The sequence below is a fragment of the Camelus bactrianus genome, chromosome 2, assembly GCF_048773025.1.
Source record: "Camelus bactrianus isolate YW-2024 breed Bactrian camel chromosome 2, ASM4877302v1, whole genome shotgun sequence".
NCBI classification, from domain to species: Eukaryota; Metazoa; Chordata; class Mammalia; order Artiodactyla; family Camelidae; genus Camelus; species Camelus bactrianus.
In genome coordinates, this window is record NC_133540.1 from 31,581,779 (window position 1) to 31,605,809 (window position 24,031).

A 24,031-nucleotide genomic window follows, 5' to 3' on the forward strand; every position below is an offset into this window, starting at 1 on the left:
TTGTTCTTTTTCTTCTTCTTTGCCAGCATTGATTCTTCTTGGGAATTATAAACAAAGGAGAATGAAAGAAATCATTGGGGGCAATTTTTAGGTACAATCACGGTGTAGACCTCCCTGACCTATGTCCACTTCATTCTGAAGGGATGTGTGGACAGTAACTGTTCTCATGCTGCCAGCAGGAAATTAGGTCCCTGCCTTCAGGCAACTTCGCCTCTTTCTGATTAAAGCCGGCTTTCTCAAAGAGGCCCTGCTTAACTACCCAATCTTAAGCAGGACTTGCTTGTTAACCTCTTTCATGGAAACAATGTTGGAGTAATCAGATTCAAAGACTCTTTTCAGCTCACTCTGTCTTAACAAGAAAACATATACAATAGGAAGGCATCAAAGAGGCATAGAGTAGAGCTCATTTGTTTTTCTCTTATTTGGAAGAGGTATTTTGGAGCTAATGAAAGATTACTGGAAATGCATCCTTTCTGTTATTTATTAGTGTTTAAAATGGGAAATGCAATACATAAAATAATAAAGATTAGGCTGTATAAAAACTTATATAATGAAAAGCAAGTCTGCCTTCCATTCAAAGCCCCTTAATTCCCTGCCCCAGGGCAACCACTGTTAATTGTAAATTGTGTTTTCTTTTAGAAAACCTCTTGTGTACATAAAAGCAGATCCTTTCTTTTTTTTTGAACAACTGAGAACATATGGAAATAATACCTTTTAACCGTCTTTTATGATCTTTTTTCCTAGAGCAGGTTTCTGGGAAGCAGATTTCTTTTCTATTGCCTAAGAAAAGGTTTTGATTTTTAAAAGCATGTGGAGGAAACAATTTAGAGTGGAATAGGAAAAGATAAAGAACTGTTTAGCATAAACAGACCATGGCAAAAGAACTTAATTGATTTCACTAATGTTAACAAGCTATTATCAATTCAGTGAAAGAAAAACCAAACTAGTCTGATAAACTAACAAGTCAGATTAGCTTAAGGGTAATCTGGCACCTTGGAGCAGTAACAGCTTATTATTGCCATGAAAGGGTCTGTGCTATTATGTAACCCTCATATTTATAACTTCCAAGGGCATTACAGAGTACCTAGTACATAGTAAGTGTTGAATGAATTAATGAGTTCAGCTCATTAATATTGGGAAATATTTTCACACTTTGAAATTAGACTAAGACAAAATTTTCCCCAGAAAACACATTCATCTTATAATTTACTTTCTATTTTGAAGTCATTTAACAATATCCGAAAGTAGTGTTTCCACTCTTTTATGTTGAAACAAACAATGCAGCTGCCAACTAGTTATTGGAGGAGGTGGGAGACTACAGTTCTATCAAGAATCTGCGAGAAAAGGGGCTGCCAAACTCTGCCTGGAGACTCCTCACTTGGCGCAGTGATGAGACTGTCCAGCTTGCTAAGAGCTACAGAGCAGGCACCTGGAGGTGACGCCCCTCCTGTGGTTCAGTCAAGTTCTCAAGTGGATGCTAGAGGGACACACAGAGCAACCGAGGCAGCACAGGGCAACCTGCTGAGCATGGAGTTTGCTCTAGGACACTTGCCATGATTCTAGCCTAGGGGACTTTTCTTCAGTTGAAACATAAAGTTCCTGATCTCCACCTGAAAACTCAAGCATACTAAATGGCACAAATTAAGGTTGGAATTCTGTATTTGTGTGGCTGATTTGGATTCTGTCAAAATCAGCATCATGAAACAGACAGGCCGTATATATTTTTTTAATCAAAATAGATTTACATACGGACTTGTCTCACACGATACACTGACAAGCATCCTGTTTTTAGAATGACTCGATCCCAAAGCAGGATGTCTGGCCACCACTATATTTAGTACAAAGCAGTGTCTACTTGGTTGGGACCTTTTAGATATGTGTGATGTACCTATTGGTGTCAGTTTTCCAGGACACACCTGACAACCAGAAAGTAAGCAAAAACGTAAGGTGTCAAATGGTTGATGTGAAATTTACACCCTAAAGCTCGCATGCTTTACTCATGGGCAAACTGCCTGAGCCTTCCCTACAGGTTGAGTTGTTTCCACTTTATACCCACTTTTATTGTTCTTTTTCAGTTGTTCTGTTTTTTGTCCCTTGTACATCCAAAGCTGATCGTTAGTAGGAACCCTCCAGTGTAACAGTTCTCAGTCTTGGCTGTACATTAGAATGACTGAGGGAGCGTTTGAAAATCCCAGTGTCCAGGCCATGCCCTGAGACAACAGCTCTTCATCGGGGGTGATTCTGTCCGCCGGGGACATTTGGCAACATCTGGAGACATTTTTGGTTATTACGACTTGTTGGGAGGCTCTAGTGGGTAAGAAGAGGCCAGGGATGTTGCTAAACATCTTGCAATGCACAGGCCAGGCCCTCTGATGAACAATTATCCAGCCCCAAATATCAATAGTGCTGAGACTGAAAACCCCATCCTGGGCCAATTAAATCAGAATCTCTGGACTTGGGACACAAGCCCAGTAGTTTTTAAAGCTCCCAGGTGATTCCAATGTACAGCCAAGGTTGCGAATCACTCTTTCAGCAGTATTGGAACCATCTGGAGGGCTTCTTAAACCACATCACTGGACCCCACCCCCAGAGTTTCTGATTCAGTAGGTCAGAGCTGGGGCCTGAGAACCTACATTTCTAATGAGTCCCAGGTGATGCTGATGGCCAACCAACCACACTTCAAGAACCACTGCTCTAGAGATACCATGATCAGCCAAAAAAAGAGATAGATAGATAGCTAACAGCCAGATGGTTCAGCAGGAGCAGAAAATAGTTTTAATACAGACATAAGAAATACACATCAGAATGGTTTGGGGCCATGCAGCTTGCATCCCTTTCACCCCAATATCCCCTAAAGGCATCCATGCAGAAAGGTGCAGTCCGAGAGCAGGCGACGACCTAACTGGGATGCTTGACCCTCATGTTGTAGCCTCATGTCCTAGGCCTCACCAGCTTGGTGCTATGAACTAAGGAGGTTCTTTCCCTAAACCCAAGTTAGACTGTCAATTCATAAAGGTTCAAGTACAAGATTTACCTGTCACTAACTGTGACTGTGGGTAAGCCGCTTACCCACTGTAGGTCTCATTCCTGTATTTGCTACGTGGGGTGGTCCTCAGACCTGCCACAGTGGTACAGTGACCGTCTGGGGATGCTCACGTGGGACAGTGCTTACGAAAGAATTCATACACTAAACACACACTGCATAAATTTATGCATTTTGAGTGCTGTAATTTGTAATCATAAACTGAACTGTACCAATTCTTCATGACAATGATAAAAAGGATAGTATGAATTTACCCCTTTTTATGCCTTCCAGATGTGGATGCCATAACTTGGGCATTATCTTTGTTACTGTCATGGAGTCTTAATAATGGGATAAATAAAACCAGTGGTGCGTTTTTCTTCGTGCTAAGTTTCCTTCCAGCCCATCCGGTGGGGCTGAAGGCTTCTCCACTTCCCCTTCATCTCACCCCACCCATCCGAGGAAGGCATGGGCGATTTATGAGTACAGTCTGTAACAGCTGAAAACCTCAAAGTAAATAAAATGTTCTCTTCCCCTCAGTGAGGATTATTGAAGGGTCACTTGAAATTGGACATGATGGACCAGGTACCAGTCTTCAAAAAGTCAGGTTCTGAAGTTTTCTTTCTTTCTGGGGGAGGGGCTGGGATGTAGAAGTTGGTACACAGTCGAATCTGTAGTACAGATGCTCTACATCTTCTGACAGTAGACTGAGATGGGAATAAAACCTATAATGGCCAGCACAGTCTTTCCATGGGAACATGTTTTCTGGCTGCTTGCAAATCTCTATTTGGTTACAAAAAACCCAATAAATCACTTTGTGCGACTGAAATGAGTTTCGCTCTTTCCTTAGCTTTAATGGCTTCAGAAGTGAGGCAGAGCTTTCGTAGAAGTCAAATCAAATAAATAAAAGAAAACCCACAGCTTCGACCCTATCCATCCACTTCTTCCTCTGACCGGCTCCTCACGACCCCCGACCAGCACAAGGACTTGGAGAGCATGGCAGACGCGGGGCAGAGCAGGAAATCCACAGATGTTCTCGACTCCGGCGCCGGCTGCCCTCAGCGACCCCGGGGGACGGAGAAGCACTCCTTTTACTGAAAGCAAGTGGCTTGGCGGAGTCAAGGGTGTGGGCCCCGAAGCTCGACTTCCTGGGTTGGACCAAATCCCAGCTCTGCTGTGTTCCAGAATGTTCCAGAGCGCGTGACCTTGGCACGTTGGTTAACCTCGTGGCTTCTCAGTTTCCACCTCTAGAAAATGGAAACGGTGATGGCAGCAACTTCGGAGGGTCACTGTGGACAACAGAAGAGTCCATCCCTAGAAAGCGCTTCACAGAATTAAGTATCCGGACATGTGAGCTCTTTGCATGGCGGGTGGTTATCAGTCTCTGCTTTTTGTTTGTTTGTTTTCCGGTGAGATTGTGAAGGAGAGTCACCCAGGTCACCATGTGCAGGGTGGTGGCAGACCCCACAGGCACAAAGGACCCCATTCTCGCGGAAGTGAGTACCCAGAAGAACAGATGTGATGGTTTCTAAAGAAGCTGTAGGCAGCATTCCGTGGGAACGGAACAGAAGGCGGCGGCGAGGCACAGCGCGGAAGAGCGCGCTCTGGAACCGGCTGCCTGGTGCCCTGCGTGACTCGCGCGCGTGCACTGTGCCTGAGCGACAACTGCAGAGGGACGACAACCCACGCCACACGGCTGATGCGAGTCTGAAATGAATTATTCCAGGCAAAGCACTCAGAACCGGGCCTGACCCTTCGCGGGTCCTCAGTGTTAGTTTCTGTTAAGAGACAGGTTTTGAGAAACAGCTCCAGGTCCTCTGCGATTAGATTGGAAACCTTGAGATAGTTGCTACCACCTGCTACCCATATATTTCACTACTGAATGGTCAGTGTTTCTGTTTTTGCTGAGGTTGTAACTTTTTAGAAACTGAAATACATAGATGTTAATAACAACCAGGTGAAGGAGAGATCACCAGGAAAAAAAAAAAAAAAAGGAAAGAAAGAAAAGAAAAGAAAAAACGTTTAAAAACCAAGTTCCAAATCCAGGATATGGGCTTATTATCTCCAATAGGGTCAGTCACCTGAAGGCTGGGAATGGAAAGAAACGTCTCTCTCTGATAACTTTGCTAAGGATGCCAATCTAGAATCATGGGACTTTAGGCTTCTACTTTTTTTGTATGCCTAAAACCAAAGGATCATTTGATGGAGAAGAATAAAACTTATTTACAAAAGAACAGTTGGAAGCACTGAATATCAAAACTGCACAGAATAGTGCCAGGTGGATGTGTCGATCCTTTAAGATTGAGTTCATAAATGGAGAGAAGATTTACGTTGGAAAGAATGAACCCTGGCTTTTCCTGAATGGAGAAAAGACAGCTAATTAAAGAAGGCACGTTCTCTCACCTGGACACACTGTTAAGACACAAGACCCACTGAAAAACGTTATTGTTTATTTCAATCAGCAGTCTCTATGGTAGTACATGCTAGGACTTACTTAAAAGAAACATGCAGGTGAAAACAAAGCAGAACAAAACAAAATAAACTGGCAGAGATTTCCACATACAGATTTAGGTAGTAGCCCCAAAAAACTTACCAGGAAGGGGATGAAAGCAGGAAAAAGTAAAAGCCAATGGCATATTTGAAAGCATGCAACTTATTTACTGATTTAATGTTTAAAATTAAGAACTGGGGTTAGGAAGGGAGGGTATAGCTCAGTGGTAGACGGCATATTTAACATAGGGTTCAATCCCCGGTACCTCCATTGAAAAAAAAAAAGAACTGGGGTTAGTTCTTCATTGTAAAGTGTGTCATGTGGTCACAATTATCCTGTGTGTAGACGGAAATGATGACCCAACTGGATAAGGTATGCCGCATGAAGAAAATAATACCATATGTGTCTTCTGGGTAAAAAAAGAATAGAATTGTTGCTGAAGCTCATGTGTTACAGTAAACAATAAGGGTGAGATGATTTTGAATAATTTAATAACAGAAATTCATTAGGAAATAAATCTTCACAATTTCCGATAGCTGAGGCATAAAGTAAATGAGGAGGACGTGCTGAAGATGTCTGAGTCACCAGCCAGATGGTGATACTTCATGTAAGAATGAAGTGCATTTTAACAACTGACCCACTAAAGTTTCAGAAGAGGGAAGGGTGGACCATACTGAAGGTGAAGTAAGAAATTCTGGCTTCCAGCTCTAGCCCTGTTGAGAATCTCTGGGCCTGGCTTCTGCCTTCTCTGCCAAGCTGTCTAGTTCTGGTTCAATATTTCTTATCTCTAACTTCTCTGCCAGCTGTTAAATTGCATGATTTGTTTTCATATCAGAGCTCCAGTCTGTAACTGGTTCTCTGAAACTATTATCAACTTCATTATTCCTTACTTTGCCTACCCTCAAACCCTCCCTTCTTTTTATTTTATTTTTCAAAATGCTGATTCTTTTTTAAAAATTGTTCAGTTTATTATTTATTTACTTATTGGAGGGGGGAGGTAATTAGGTTTCTTTCTTTATCTTTAGAGGAGGTACTGGGGATTGAACCTAGGGCCTTGTGCATGCTAAACATGTGCTCTACCACCTGAGCTATATCCTCCCCTCACTTCATTTTATATGATTAATTTTGTTTTCCCAATTTCTGTTTTACTCTTCCCCACAATGAGTATTTTAGTCCTTTTTGCCTTCCTTTTTCTACCCAAAAGGATTAAGGATGTCAGAACGTGTTGAGTCCCATAGATGAAATCTTGAAACTATTCACCTTGACTGTATGAACAGTATTTTCTTCCTCTCCAGGGAGAAGCTAAAATATACAGAAAATTTAGCCAGTGAACTATAAGCACCGTACTGTAAATCCTGACTGTAAGTAAAATGAAGGAAAAAATAGTAGGTAAGTGGCTTCTTTAACCTTCCAGTCAAAGGTCTGTTGTAAATTACAGTGTAAAATCAATGATTTTTTTTAAAATTTGAAAATTAGTTTTCTATTACTTTGTCTTATTTACAGTTTTTTGGAAATGAAATAAAACTAAATTGTACTAGTCAAGAATAATAGATTTTAATCTAGTTTTACTTCTAGTCTTGATATTCAACACATGCTGTATCTCCACTGTAAGCATTTTGTTTATTTTAGTGCTACCTAGAACAGAAAACACAAATCTGAGGTCCAGTGTAATTGGCCTACAGCATTGCTGGGCTTCCTTTCCTAGACACCTGAATATTGAGAGAGACTTGTACCATTTCCTTGAGATTAGGGCCAATGTTCTATTTCCTTCACATTTCTCTCAAAAGACTTCATACAATGTTCCACATGCAACAATTGCCTAAGGAATATCGGCTTCCATGAAAATTAGCCACTTAAGCAGATGTTATTAAGACAAGTTAGGTAAACGACAATTATCTTAGATCTAAAAAATGATAGCATTTCAGACTTGGACTGGTGCCTAGAGATCATCTAGATCAGTGGTTCTCTAAGTGTTGTCTGAGGACCCTTGGGGATCCCCGAGACCTTCATGGGGTCTGCAGGATCAAGATAATACTGAAATTACTGCCTTTTCTGCTGGTGGACACTTGCATGGTTGGTGCAAAAGCAACAGTGGGTAAAACTGCTGGTGCCTTAGCATGAATCAAGACAGTGGCACCAAATTGTTCTGGGGCATTGTATTCTTCGCCATCAAACACTGGCAGTAAAAAATAAGTTGATGCTACAAGAATAATGGTGAGGATTTCAGCAAGGTCACAGGATATAAGAGCAATATAGAGACATCAGTTGCATTTCTATATACTAGAAATGAAAAATACAAAAATGAAATTAAGAGGCAATGCCTTTCAAAAGAGCATCAAAAAAGAATAAAATACTTAGGAATAAATTTAACTAAAGAAGTGTAAGACATGTATACTGAAAGCTACAAAATACTGGAGAAATCAAAGATATAAATAAGTGTTTATGGATTGGAAGAATCAATATTGTTAAGATGGCAATTTTCTCTAAATTCATCCAAAGTGTCAAATATAATCCCTATCTAAATTCAAGGAAATGAGCAAGTTGATCTTAAAATTTATATAGAAATGTAAAGGACCTAGAAAAGCTGAAACTTTTTTGAAAAACAAAAACAAAATAGGACTTACAGTACCTGTTTAAAACCTTACTATAACACACAGACACAGAGAACAAACTTATGGTTACCAGGGGTTAGAGAAGGTGGGAAGAGATAAGTTGGGAATTCAAAAATTGCACCTCTTGGGGAGTGTTGGAAATGTTAGCTATATTGATTGTGGTGGTGGTTTCATGGGTATATACATCTATAAAAATTCATCAAATTGTACATCTGAAATATGTGTAGTTTACTGTATAGGAACCTTACCACAGTAAAGGTGTTTCAAAAACAACACATAATAAAAGCTATGTATGACAAACCTACAGCCAGCATAGTACTCAATGGTGAAAAACTCAAAAGCTTCCCACTAAAATCTGGGACAAGACAAGGCTGCCCACTATCACCACTCCCATTCAACACAGTCTTGGAAGTCCTAGCCACAGTATCAGGCAGGAGAGAGAAATAAAAGGGATCCAAATTGGAAAAGAAGAGGTAAAAGTGTCACTATATGCCGACAACATGTTTATATATATAGAAAACCCGAAAAGGTCCACACAAAAACTACTAGAGCTGATCAAAGAATTCAGCAAGGTAGCAGGTTACAAGATTAATGTTCAAAAATCAGTTGCATTTCTTTACACTAACGATGAATCAACAGAAAAAGAAAGTAAAGAAAGAGTTCCCTTTAAAATAGCAGCCAAAGTAATAAAATACCTAGGAATAAATCTAACCAAGGAGGTGAAAGAATTATACACAGAAAACTGTAAACCACTGATGAAGGAAATTAAAGAAGACTTTAAAAAACGGAAAGATATCCCGTGCTCCTGGATTGGAAGAATCAATATTGTTAAAATGGTCACACTGCCCAAGGCAATCTACAGATTTAATGCAGTCCCTAACAAATTACCGAACTAGACATATTTCACAGAACTAGAACAAATCATAATAAAATTTATATGGAACCACAAAAGACCTAGAATTATCAAAGCATTACTGAAGAGAAAGAAAGAGGCTGGAGGAATAACTCTCCCAGACTTCAGACAATACTATAGAGATATAGTAATCAAGACAGCATGGTATTGGTACAAAAACAGACATATAGACCAATGGAACAGAATAGAGGCCAGAAATGAACCCACAAACTTTTGGTCAACTCATCTTTGACAAAGGAGGCAAGAATATACAATGGAATAAAGACAGTCTCTTCAGCAAATGGTGTTGGGAAAACTGGACAGCAGCATGTAAAGCAATGAAGCTAGAACACTCCCTAACACCATACACAAAAATAAACTCAAAATGGATCAAAGACTTAAACATAAGGCAAGATACAATAAACCACCTAGAAGAAAATATAGGCAAAACATTATCTGACATACATCTCAAAAATGTTCTCCTAGGGCAGTCTACCCAAGCAATAGAAATAAAAGCAAGAATAAACAAATGGGACCTAATGAAACTTACAAGCTTCTGCACAGCAAAGGAAACCATAAGTAAAACAAAATGACAACCTACGGAATGGGAGAAAATTTTTGCAAATGAAACCAGCAAAGGCTTGATCTCCAGAATATATAAGCAGTTCATACGACTTAATAAGAAAAAAATCAAACAACCCAATCCAAAAATGGGTGAAAGACCTAAACAAGCAATTCTCCAAGGAAGACATACAAATGATCAATAGGCACATGAAAAAATGCTCTATATCACTAATTATCAGAGAAATGCAAATCAAAACTACAATGTGGTATCACCTCACACCAGTCAGAATGGCCATCATTCAAAAGTCCACAAATGACAAATGCTGGAGAGGCTGTGGAGAAAAGGGAACCCTCCTACACTGCTGGTGGGAATGCAGTTTGGTGCAGCCACTGTGGAAAACAGTATGGAGATTCCTCAAAAGAGCAGGAATAGACTTACCACATGACCCAGGAATCCCACTCCTGGGCATATATCCAGAAGGAACCCTACTTCAAAATGACACCTGCACCCCAATGTTCATAGCAGCACTATTTGCAATAGCCAAGACATGGAAACAGCCTAAATGTCCATCAACAGATGACTGGATAAAGAAGAAGTGGTATATTTATACAATGGAATACTATTCAGCCATAAAAACTGACCACATAATGCCATTTGCAGCAACATGGATGTTCCTGGAGAATGTCATTCTAAGTGAAGTAAGCCAGAAAGAGAAAGAAAAATACCATATGAGATCACTCATATGAGGAATCTAAAAAAAAAACCAAACAAAACATAAATACAAAACAGAAACAGACTCACAGACATAGAATATAAACTTGTGGTTGCCAAGAGGGCAGGGGGTGGGAAGGGACAGACTGGGATTTCAAAATGTAGAATAGATAAACAAGATTACACTGTATAACACAGGGAAATATATACAAGATCTTATGGTAGCTCACAATGGGAAAAAAATGTGACAACGAATATATATATATGTTCATGTATAACTTAAAAATTGTGCTCTACACTGGAATTTGACACAACATTGTAAAATGACTATAACTCAATAAAAAAATTAAAAAAAAACCCCACCCCAAACCAAAACATAAACTTACTATAAACTACAGTAGTCAAGACTGGATTGTACTGGCATAACAGTAGACACACAGGTCATTGGAATAGAAAAGAAAGTCCAGAAATAAACCCTTACATTTATCATCAGTTAAGTATTAACAAAGGTGCCAAGATAATTTGGTGAGGAAAGAATAGTCTTTTCAATAAATGGTGTTGGCAATATGTACTTACAGCAAATCATTATGTTGTACACTTGACATTAATGTAATACGTTAATTCTATCTTAATAAAAATGTTAAAAATTTAAAAAGGTGTTGGAACACTTGGATATGCCTTTGAAAAAAAGGAACTTAGATGCTTCCTCATACAGTACACAAAAATTAACTGTGATCATAGATCTAAATGTAAGGGCTAAAATTATAAAACTGTTAGAAAAAAACATAAGAGCCTTTCTTTGTGATCTTGACTTAGGCAAAGACTTTGTAGTTATGACATTAGAAATATGATCCATAAAAGAAAAATTTGATAAACTGGATTTAATTAAAATTAAAATGTTTTGCTCTTCAAAAGACACCATTTAAAAAATGAAAAGAAAAACCACAGAGTGGGAAAAAATATTTGCAAACTATATATCTTATGACTTATTTATTTATTTTTTTGAAAATCAAGTATCTGATGAAGGACTTCTGTCCAGAGTATATAAAGAATTCCTACAATTAAACAAATAAAGACAAATAACATAATTAAAAAGAGTGAAAGATTTAAATAGACCTTTCATCAAAGTAGAAACACAAATAGCTAAGTACATGAAATTGAAAAATGCTCAACATCATTCATCATAGGGAAATGCACATTAAAGCCACACTAAGACGTCACTACACATCATTAGAATGGCTATAATGAAAAAGACTGACAATAATAAAAGTGTTGATGAGGATGTGGAGGAACTGGAACCCTCATATAATGCTGGTGGGAATATAAACTGGTACAACTATTTTTTCACATTGATATGATCCAGTGATATTCATATTTCTCCAGTATGACTCATTTGTTTGTATTTATGCAATGTAATCACATGTGTAGGTTTGTGTATCAACCACCAGCCAAGATGGACCAGATCCATCACAAGGATCCCTTAAAATGACCTCTTATAACCACACTACCCTCCTCTCTCCCTTGAAATCCATAGCCCCTGGCAACCATTAATCTGTCCTCCTTCTCAATAACTCTGTCAGTTCAAGGTTGTTATATGAATGGAATTAAGTAAAATCATATAGTATGTAATATTTTGAGATAGGCTTTTTTGTTTGTTTGTGTTTTGCTCAGCATGATTCCCTTGAGATTTATCCAAGTTATTGCGTGTATCAACAGCTTGTTCCTTTTTGTCACTGAATAGTACCCTATGGAATGAATATACCAGTTTGTTTAAAGAACATCTGGGTTGCTTCCAGGTTCAGGCATTACAAATAAAGCGACTATGGACATGCACAAACAGGTTTTTGCATGAATGTAATTTTCATTTCTGTGGGCTAAATGTCCAAGAGAGCAATTGCTAGGTCTTACGGTAATTGCATGCTTAGTTTTATAATGAACTTCCAAACTCTTTTCTAGAGTGGTCCTACAATTTCCCATTCTCACCAGCAATCTATGAGTGATTCAGTTTCTCCTCATCTTTGCCAGCATTAGGTGTTGTCACTATTTTTAAATTTTACTCATTCTGATAGGTAGTGATATCTTGCTGTGGTTTCAATTTTGCATTTCCCTAATGGCTAATAATGTGGACCATCTTTTCACCTGTTTAGGGGCCACTTTTATGTCCTTGTCAGTAAAATTTCTGTTCATATCTTTTGCCCATTTCCTGTCTGGATTTTTTTGTTGTTGTTGAGTTTTGAGAGTTTTTATTATATCCTAAATATTGCTCCTTTGGTTGGACATGTTGATTGCAAATATTTTCTCCCAGTTTGTAGCTCATTTTCTCATCCTCTTAAGAGGTTTCTTTTCAGAGGAAAAGTTTAAAATTTTGATGAGGTCTTATTAATCAGTTTTTTTTTATTTGTTCTATAGACTGTGCTTTTGAGATCTTCCTTTTTGTCCCTTGTTGTATACTTTTACATTTTCATTTAAATGCATAGTTTGAAATTAAAAAATTTGTTTGATTGCAGTAGAAATAACATAAAAGTTAGCACCTTAACGATTAGTCATGGATCCTGTGTGTCTTTAGCAGAGAAGAGGTAGTTTGAACAGAATATGGGGATATACTGAGGGTCACAGAACCTAAAAAGTGATTGAATGACAAGTATTAAGCCCTAAGGCACTTGCTTTTCTCCACTCATTCAAATTCTAAAATTTCTGGCTAAGAAATACTACTTTATTAGACATCTTCAATTCGAGTACCAGTTTTTTTCTTCTGAGCCATTTCTACAAACCAAATATTTATCATTTTATGAGAGTTACTAGAGTTATTGCAAACAAGTAAAAAATTTCAAAACTGCAGTAAAGGTGGACTCTGGTCTATCAGCTGAGAGACAGCCTTTATTATATCAGCCTGCAAATAGGGCCAATTTGTTTTTTGTTTTTGTTTTTTAACTTTTTTGAGGCAGAGGGATTAGGTTTATTTACTTATTTATTCCCTTTTTAATGGCGGCACTGGGGATGGAATCTAGTGCATGCTAAGCGGGTGCTCTACCACTGAGCTATACCCTCCCCACTTAAGCAGGGCCAATTTGAATTAGTGTCTCTGTAAAACTATAAATAGCTCCAAGTTCTGGTTCACATAGTTGGAACTACAACTGTTGACTCTTCACATTCTGAGATTCTAGGCTGCCTCCCTCCCTCCCTCCCTCCTTCCTTACCCCACCCCTTCCTTAAGTGTACATGAACTATCTTTGGTGTGCCTGATGAGTTACACAGCGTCTAAGAGTAGAGTCCCAAGGATGGATCTCCATCACCCAACTCTGACTTCTTTCTCCCATCCCCTGTGGCTCCTCCTTCCTTCCCCAATAATTTAAAAAGGTCTAATGGGGAGAGTATAGCTCAGTGGTAGAGCGCATGCTTGGCATGTATGAGGTCCTGGGTTCAATCTCCAGTACCTCTGTTAAGTAAATAAATAAATAAACCTAATTACCCCCCAAAATAAAATTAAAATATTAAAAAAATGAAAAGGTCTGATGTATACCCACAATAGCTGTGCTGCAAAATCACATGCATACATAAGTGCATACACACAGCGTTTTGGAACATGGAGTATTTCTTATATTTCCCCCGTCTTCCCCTTTGGCTAGAACATGGCCTTTCTATCCATTAACAAATAAATATTCCTTAAATTTTATTTTCCAAAGATAAAAAAATTCATCTATTTTTAGTTATGACCATATAATTTAATTGGCCTATCAAAGAAATATAAGTGGGGAGGGCATAGCTCAGTGGTAGAATACCTACCTAGCATGCATGAGGTCCTGGGTTCAATCCCCAGTATCTTCATTTAAAAAAATAAATAAATAAACCTAAAATTAAATCTAATTGCATCCCCCATACAAATTAAAAAATAATAATAATTAAAAGAAAGAAATATGAAATGTAGTGATTTTCTGATCAGATAATTTCAAGTATGTAAAGCTTTTATCTTTAAGATCTCTGGACGGTACTTCTAATTTTTTTTGTTTTGTTTTGTATGACATTTCCCTAGAATAAATGCAAACATCTTCTTTACTTCATTCTTTTTCTTTTTTAACTGAAACATAAATGGCTGTCCAAAGATCTGGCCTCCTGGTTTAGTGCTGTTCTTAATTACTTGAAAGACATTGGAACGAACATCTCTAAGCGCATGACAAAGCGTTTAAAACTTCAGTTTTGATCAGAAAATGCATGATTTTGTCCAGCAGTTTTCAAGGATATCCAGTTGTTAAGACTCTCAAGGAGGCCAGAGTTCTGATGTTTGCTAACACAAATGGGGAGGACGAAGGGAGGGGAAGAGCCCTGGGCGGATCTTCTCACTGACGTCAGCAGTCACCACAGGAACAGGCCTACTATGTGTCACTGTGAATGGCATTCCGTGCAATGGGCATTTTTTATTTTTTCATACAAAAATAATGACTTGAGAGATCAAGCGATTTATTCAAGATCAATCGCAAACCATTTTAAAAAAGGAAACATACTTCGATCTTTTGGGATTATGCCCATTTACTGTTTGGGGAAGGGGGTTGTAGATATAAGCCATTTAAGAATATATAAGGTTATGAAGACTTAGTCATATTTTTGAAGCTCAGATCTTGAGCTCTGACCTCCTCTGGGACAAAATGGAGGAGGATGAGAAGCAAGGATGAAAGGCAGGGGCAGGGCAGTTGGTGAGATGCCCTAGGGGTTGATAAACTTTTTCTGGAAACGGCCAGATAGTAAATATTTTACGCTTTGTAGACCATCTGGTATCTGTTGAAACTATTTCTGTAAGCAATGGGTATGGCTGTGTTCCAATAAAAACTTCATTTACAGAAATAGGCTTTGGGCCAGATTGGGCTCATCGTGGCTGTGGCTTGCCCACCCCTGGGTCAGAGAATCAGACGGGAGAAAGGCCATGCGGTGAGTCCTCAGTGCTTGCAAGTTCAGCCCTGGAACATCACCTTAGTGCTTACGACTTCCCTGCGGATTTACTTCCCCTCCTTTATGGTGACCCAGGAGCTGGAGGCAATTTTGAGGTCACTCCCTAAAACCAATAAAAATATAACTGTGAGGCTAACTATTTCCTCCCAACAAAAAGCAGGGAAAGTTTCAACAAATCATCTAAGTGTAAAGGCATAATCGTAAGATTGCAAAAGCCAGTGCTCACACCTTTCCCACAGCCCTGAATACCTTCTTGAGAGTATGCATTAAGCACATTGTAAGACCACGGTAAGTTCCGTTTGCAATCTAGTCAGTGGCTGTATGCCTTATGCATAGGACTATGTTACTTGCTGTGGAAGGCAGCATGGTTCCTGCCTCAGGAACTTACGCTCTTGTGGAGAAAAGCAAGATACCATCAGTAGACCACAGTGCAGGATAACACACAGGATACTAGCTAATAAAAGAGGCAAGAAACACGCGATGAGGAGGAGACATTTAGCCAGTGTTACCTAAGACAGGTAGAGATGGTGGTGGCGAGAAAACCAGAGACAAGAAAGCCAGGTGAGTGGCTATTAGACTGGTGCAGAGGAGAGAGAGTGAGGACTAGCTGGCCCATTTCCTTGAACACCAATCAAGCATATTAACTGGCGCTTCCCCACAGTATAAAATATTTAGGAACAGCTTTATATGACCTAAAGAGTGAAAAACAAATATGACTAAATGCAACGCAGTATCTGGGGTGAATCCTGGAAACAGAAACTGTGCGATCCTATTGGTGGTTATCAAGGGCTCGGAGAGGGAGGTATTGGAGAGTGGCTGCTTTGTGGGTACGGGGTTTCCTTTCGGGGTGATTAAAATGTTCCGGAACTAGATAGTGGTGCTGTTTGTACAACATTGTGAATGTACTGAGTGTCACTAAGGATACATTTTATGTTACACACATTTTATCACAATTTTTAAAAGACCATAAAAAGGCACATACTTTTAAAAATTGTGAAATCTGATATTATTTTTAGTTTTAACAAACATACCTTGATGATGTAAGATATTAACATTCGGGGAAGCTGGGCGAAGGGTATGTGGGAATTCTCTGTACTATCTTTGCAACTTCTGTACATCTAAAGTTATTCCAAAATTAAAATTTTATTTTAAAAAATTAAAGAAAATCTAGTCAGAAGTTTTGATAAATAAAATTTCTTTTTTATGGATGTTGCAATGCAAATTTTGTTATTGATATTAGGAAAGGCTTTCTTTTAGATCTGTCTTCATATGCTACACTTTGGTAAATTTCTCTAAAAACCCTCCCTTACTAATCTTGTCTTAGAATAATATAGTAACCAGATTACAGCTAAACCTCCAAGTTTTACCTAGAAACTGTCATACCCAAAATATGTCATTTAACAAAAATAACTTCAGTGAGATTGTGTGGAAAATTTCACCAGTCCGACTTAAACTCTCATAACATTTACTGTCTGTAATCAATGCTTTTTAATCCGTTTCATATTTTTTAAAGTTTTAAAATAAATGACCACTTCCTATAGCAGTAATGGAACATGCTGAAACCTAATTTTATATCTGTGTATGTTGAGGTTAACTTGATGACGTTTGGTTTAGCTGTGTATGTTACTTTAGGAGAAGGAGAGATGACAGCTTTTCTGTTTTTAAAGAAAATGCTAGTAGGTGTCTGACATTCAAAATGTTGTTTTTTTTCCGTAAAGTTGTGTTCCGTGGTCTCAAAAAATTCACAAAACACTGGAGTATAAACTTTCCCTGGCATTTGGGCTAACTCGATTGAGTATATGTTTGTATCCTCACATAGAACGTGGCGGCTCAAAGGCATGGCGGTGCGGTCCTAGATTTCTTTGTGTTTTCTGTAGACACTTAGTAAATGTGTGAGTTAGGGCTTTATCTGACATAAAACCCAGGTGGGATAGGGTTTTATTTGGCAAAGAGACGTGTGCCCATTACCTTTTACACTTTGAAAGGAATGATTTTGGATGTTTTGAACATGCTCAGAGTTGTTTGCTTTACTGGTTGCTTTTAAAATTAGCAATGTTAATAAATTTCCTTATTCAAAAGCTTCAGATTTAATGAAACCATTTAATTAAATTTCACATGAAATTTTTTAAAATTGAGGATTTCTAGCTTTTTTGAATTTTATTGAAGTACAGCTGATTTACAATATTATATTAATTTCAAGTGTATAACATAGTGATTCAGTATTTTTATAGATTATGCTCCATTAAAAGTTGTTAAAAAATAATGGCTATAATTCCCAGTGCTATACAATATATCCTTGTTGTTTATCTATTTTATAAGTAGTAGTTTATATCTCTTAGTCCAATACCCCTACGTCCCCTACACTGGTAAGCACTAGTTTGTTTTCTATATCTGTGAGCCTGTTTCTGTTTTGCTATATACATTCTTTTTTTTTTTTTTAAGATTCCACAAGTGATATCGTACAGTATTTGCCTTTTTCCGCCTGACTTACTTCACAAAGCATAATATTTTCTAGGTCCATCCACATTGCTGTAAAAGAAAGACTTTCATTCTTTTTTTTCTGGTTGAGTAGTGTTCCACTGCATATATACACCACATCTTCTTTATCCATTTATCTGCTTCCATATTTGGCTATTGTAAATAATGCTACTATGAACATTGGGGTGTATGTATCTTTTCCAATTAGTATTTTCATTTTTTCCAGATATATACCTAGGAGCAGATCATATATTAGTTCTGTTTTTAGTTTTTTGAGGAACCTCCATACTGTATTCCATGCTGTTTCCAGTGGCTGCACCAATTCACATTTCCATCAACAGTGTACAAGGGTTCCCTTTTCTCCACATCCTTGCCAACAATTGTTATTTGTAGACTTTTTGATGATAGCCATTATGACAGATGCGAGGTGATATTTCATTGTTGTTTTGATTTGCATTTCTCTACTAATTAGTAATGTTGAGTATCTTTTCATGTGCCTGTTAGCCATCTGTATGTCTTCTTTGGAATAATGTCTATTCAGATATTCTGCCCATTTTTTGATTGAGTTGGTTTTTTTTTTATTTGAGTTGTATGAATATTTTGGATATTAACCCCTTCTTGGTCATATCATTTGCAACAATTTTCTCCCATTCAACAAGTTGCCTTTTTGTTTTGTCAATGGTTTCCTTTGCTGTGCAAAGGCTTTTAAGTTTAATTAGGTCTCATTTATTTCATTTTGCTTTTATTTCTTTTGTCTTAGGAAACAGATCCAAAAACATATTACTATGATTTATGTTAACAATTGTTCTACCTATGTTCTCTTCTAGGAGTTTTGTGGTTTCAGTTCTTACATTTAGGTCTTTAATTCATTTTGAGTTTCTTTTTGCATATGGTGTGAGGAAATGTTCTAACCTCATTGTTTTACATGTAATTGTTCAGTTTTCCCAGCTCAGCTTATTGAAGAGATTGTCTTTTCTCCATTGTATAGTTTTGCCTCCATTGTTGAAGATTAATTGACAATAAGTGTGTGGGTTTATTTCTGGGCTCTCTATTCTGTTCCATTGATCTATGTGTCTGTTTTTTATGCTGGTATCTTACTGTTTTAATTACTGTAGCTTTGTGGTATTGTCTGTGGTCAGGGACGGTGATACCTCCAGCTTTGTTCTTTTTTTCCTCAAGATAGCTTTGGCAATTTGGGGTCTTTTGTGGTCCCATATAAATTTTAGAATTATTCATTCTAGTTCTGTGAAAAATGTTGTAGGTATTATGATAGGCATCACATTAAATCTGTAGATTGCTTTGGGTAGTATGGCCATTTTAACAATATTAATTCTTCCAATCTAAGATAATGGGCTATCTTTCCATTTCTTTGCCTTATCTTCAATTTCCTTCGTCAGTGTTTTATAGTTTTCAGAGTATAGGTCTTTCACCTCCTTGGTTAAGTTTATTCCTAGGTATTTTATTACTAGCTTCTTTCTAAATATCATTTGTGACATATTCCCAAATGTCACTCATTACACTTTCACATTCCCCTTTTAATTCCTGTGCATCTGGTAAACTCCTAGGGAGGAACATCTAGAAATGCAATATGTCGTTTGATCAATAAAATCAGATGTTTGTACTGCAACTGAAACTGTATGCTAGCCACACTCATTTTTCTATCTCATACCCACAAATTGCCTAGCCTTTCCAGTGATAACTGAATGAGGCAAAAAGTGTCCTTCCAACCAGATGAGCAGATGTATGTGCCTAGGCAATCAGTCCATCAGAGAACTTAATATTATTTTTTCAGTTGATTTTTTTTTCTGGATCCCTTCTGTCAGTTGAATTCACCGACATGACAAAGAGTATAGAATACAAAAATCTGTTTACCAGATGTTCCAATGCAATCGGCAAGACTTAACAACATAAATGTTATTCTGGAGACCAGTCTATTTTGTGCACACTTTCCTTTATAGTGTGTTACTTCTGTCTTAAATAAGCAACTAAAGAAGTATTGCATTTAATGCAGGAGAGGAAAAGGGATGACTTTATCTTTGAACACAGTCTTTGAAAATATATTTCTGCACTAGGGATGACATCTGGACTATCAAGTTTGCCTTACGAGGCATATGGAAGAGAAGCTGTGTGGCAGCTTAGCTAACAGCATAGCCTGCGGGATCAGGCTGGATCCAAATCCTGGCTCTGCTACTTGCTAGCTGTGTAACCTCGAGGACCTTCCTTAAACACTGTGCCTCAGTTTCTTCATTTTCAGGGAACAGTTGTGCATGATAATTTACTGTGCTGATCAAATGCGTTAGCTTAGCACAGAGTAAACACTAATTAAGCATTAGGCGGTAGTGTTCTCATGCTATAAGTCGGTAGGCATAACATATTTTAAGACTGCATATTTTTCTTCCATTGATTCAAGAAATCCTTCTCAACACAGTAGCCAGAGTGTCCTTGTTAAAATGTAAGCCAGATCATATAATGCATCTGCTCATAACCTTCTAAAGGCTTCCTATCTCACTCAGAGAAAAAGGCTAATGGCTTTAAAAAGGTGTATAGGTAGAGTGACCATGTTTCCTATTTTTTCTAGGGCAGTCTTGGTTTATGCCTGTTGTCCAGATGCAATTATTGATAGTGTTTCCTTTCACTCGTAAAGCATCCTGGTTTGGACAATAAATAGATTATATATATTGTTACCCTCTGTGTTATCTGCTTCCCCCTCCATTGCCTGGCCTACCCCAGTATCCATGTGACCTCATCTGTTACTTCTCTCTCCCTTTCACTGAACCACCATGGCCTCCTTGCTGTTCCTTTTACATCTCCCCCTGCCCCAGGCACATTCCTGCCCCAGGGCCTTTGCACTTGCCTCTGGCTGGATGCCCTTACTTCAGACAGTGGCATGGTGTGCTCTTTTTACGTTTTAGTTTTTACTCAACATCACCTTGTATTAATGTCCTCTTCAGCCACTCACTCTAAAATGAATATCCTCTCCCCGTTCTTTTATTCCTCTCCCCTCATTTACTTTTCTCCTTAGCAGTTATCTCACTTACTACATATTTACTTATGAACTGCTTATTATTGTCTTGTTCTCCTAGAAGGTAAACTCCATTAGGGCAAGGGTGATTGTTTTTGTTCACTGCTGTTTCCCCAATGACTGGTATATAGTCAGAGGTCAATAAATATTTACTGAATGAATAAGTGAAGAACATTTAGAGATGAGAGACCTGATCTAACTGAGTAACGAAACGGTCAATCAGTTGCCCATCCCAATCACCTTCTGGTAAAAAATTTGATCTAAAATAAAGGGTTCCCATGTTTAGGATAAGTGTTACAGGAAGCATGAGTTGACTAGATCCTGTTACTTATACTAGTCTCCAAGTAAGCCGTGATGTCAAACCACATCAATGAAACTCTAGAGAAGTTTAAATTCTAAAAAGCGACCTCTAAATTTGCACATCCACAAAAATAGTATCAAATCTTTCTGAGGGCACACTTGATTTTTGCTTCTTGAGTCCAGGAACACTGGACTCTTCAAACATTACAAATTTAAATAAACATTTTAGAGCACGTGGTTTTGTAAAAGTTTTGATGTTCAAATTTAAAGATAAGGCTACCAAAAATTAACACTGAATGATACTTACATTCCATTCTATTACTGAACCTAATTTCTACTATTAACTTTATAGTGTTGGAAAGTTTTTCCAAGAAAAATTAGACCTGGTTAAAAATAAAATCGTAGCTATAGAAAGCAGTTATTCTCGCTCCCAAGAGAATATGGTAGATCCAGAAAGCAGTTGTAGAATTTCTGGCTGTATATCAATTTTGTTTTGACAGAATTTCTTAGAACATTCCTTATTTAACCACTCTAGTCTTAGAATCAGCTTCAGAGATAGTAAACTTCATGCCCCGTCCTCTTTCATTTTAGTTCACACACTCTTTATACTAACTGTATAAACTTTGCATGATAATAAAGAAAGAACACTCACACGCTGGCAGCTCATAAGATAAAGACACTATAGAAACATTTCAGAATAAAATAGCCAGAACATCTGCTTTTACTGCTCAGAAGGCTGGAATTAGGGCAACATTACCCAGACACACAGTGTATATATGAAAATCCTTTTCTCAAAAGTAAAACGCTTATGCCTCACTGTTTAAGTTTAGGACACAGCACCCTCTTCTGTGATCTGAACTGTCTGGTGGAGGAGTATCACCAACCACGACATTTCACACACTCAGTGCCTCCCAGATGGGGACAGGACTGAAACCATCGCTCCTTCCTCAACCATAGGAATGATCTTTGCAGTTAGGGATAGTTTCCACCCCCCATCACTGAAATGAGAATAACTGTGCTGTGAGCCAAATGCTGACGGTTAGCCCAGTCACCGCACATGAGAATAATTACTTAACATGATGGCCATGAGAGAAACAGCGAGGTTCCCAGACACAGGAAACGAAAAGCCAGAAGGGGAGGTAGTTGGAGAGGGTTCTGAGGCCTTTCCAGACGGCAACTTCCTTATAACAAACAGCAAATTGGGTAATAAATTTATCACTCTGTCATTTCATAGGTACATATATCCTTAAGTGAGCTGGTGAGCATAATGAACTTTTGCAATGTGCCTGTGTCTCAGCAATGCCAGAAAAATTAACCTATTTCCTGTTCTCTAAAGAGCAAATAAAATCTTTTGCGATATGAACGTTCATTTTGATATTCCCAATCATTTGTAGGTTTAATATTTCAATCAAAACCACAGTTACAACTACGCTCAAAGAATGCATATTGCGCAGAAATCTTGAAAAGAGACTTCAATCGGCTCTGTGTATCAGGGAGAGAAGAAATTAGGCAATACAATACAGGCACCACAGAAAAAGAACCCTTGACCTCTAAAGACAAAGGGAAGGGGGAGGGGGATCAATCCTGTTGTGATGTGTCACTATATTGCATATATTTTCTCTCAGATTTATGGACCCTGAGACATCCCTGATTTGCAGGAAAAAAGTAGACATTCAATAAAGTCAAAAAGCAAGTCTTGGGGGTTAACAGACACATCTTATATATATAAAGTAGATTAACAACAAGGACCTACTGTATGGCACAGGAACTATATTCAAATTCTTGTAATAGCCTATCATGGAAAAGAACCTGAAAAGAAAAAAAGTCTATGTATGAATATGTATAACTGAGTCACCATGCTGTACACTTGGAACTAATACTGTAAATCAACTCTACTTCAATAAAAAAATTTTTTTAAAAAGAGCAAGTGTGCCTTTAGATCTGGGATTGCATGGGAAAGAAACATTCTTACAGAGGCAAATACAGTACCTTTTCTTATTTTACTCATTCATCAAATATTTTTAAAGCTGGGCACAGGGCTGGATACGGAGATACCATGATAAATGAGAAGGATGGCAGCGTGCCTCAAGGGCCTTGCAGTCTAGAGCGGCAGACAGGCAAGCGAACTGGCAGATGTGATACAGCATGTATTGGATGCTCATACAGGGTTGATAGAGGAGGTCAGGGGAGCACACGAGAAAGGCGCCAACCCAGTCGAGGTCAGGGATACTTGCCAGACAAAGAGATGCTTAAGCTGGGATCTGAAGAATAAAGTGGAATATGCTAGGGGAGGCATGAGGGAAAATATTCCAGGTAGAAGGATCACCTTGGTACTCTTGGTTAGCTGGAGTACGGAGAGGTAGAGGAAAAGCATGAAGAGAGAGTGTCCAGGCGAGGAGGTGGGGCTAGAGCTACCTAACGGGGACTGATTAGTGGGGGGCAATGCACCCACAAGGGACAGAGAGCTTGATGAAGGGACACACCTTCTCTCTTAAAATTTAGGGAATACAGTATCTATACCTAATTTTCCGATAATAGCACTATTACTGGAATACATGAGAAGGGCTTGTTTTTAATTTGCTTGATGATGAGTAAAAGGGAAACACCATGATCACGTGTGCAACGGTGGGTCATCTGATCAACTTGGGGGAACAGTGTATGCAGACCAGAGGTAAGACCCTGTACCTTGTCCATATACGAAGAAGCCCTCTGATAAGTCATCATCATCTTCATCACTGTCAGTATCTCAACTGGAAGGACTCAGAACGATCTGATTAGAAGTTCGTATTGAATCATATCAAAAAGCGTTTATCCCACTGTTGGTGGGAATGCAATTTGGTGCAGCCACTATGGAAAACAGCATGGAGATTCCTTAAAAAGCTGAAAATAGGCTCACACAGCACCTCTCGTCTATGTGGCCCGCTATTGTCTATGGCAGTGTACCCCTAATAAACTCCTTTACCAGTCTCAAAAAAAACCCAAAAACACTTACCCTAT

General features: G+C 38.3%; 2 protein-coding genes across 2 annotated transcripts in view; one reads left to right on the forward strand and one right to left on the reverse strand.

Annotated features, from left to right (window-relative positions):
- Positions 1 to 24,031, forward strand: part of TTC29 (tetratricopeptide repeat domain 29) — a 723,881-nt gene that overhangs the window by 79,361 nt on the left and 620,489 nt on the right. Inside the window, exons 4-5 of the mRNA XM_074377718.1 lie at positions 3,873 to 5,415; positions 6,813 to 6,902. The gene's annotated coding sequence lies outside the window, so the exon portion shown is untranslated. The remainder of the gene's footprint in view (positions 1 to 3,872; positions 5,416 to 6,812; positions 6,903 to 24,031) is intronic.
- EDNRA (endothelin receptor type A) overlaps positions 1 to 24,031 on the reverse strand; it is a 62,659-nt gene that overhangs the window by 27,370 nt on the left and 11,258 nt on the right. The window lies entirely within an intron of this gene.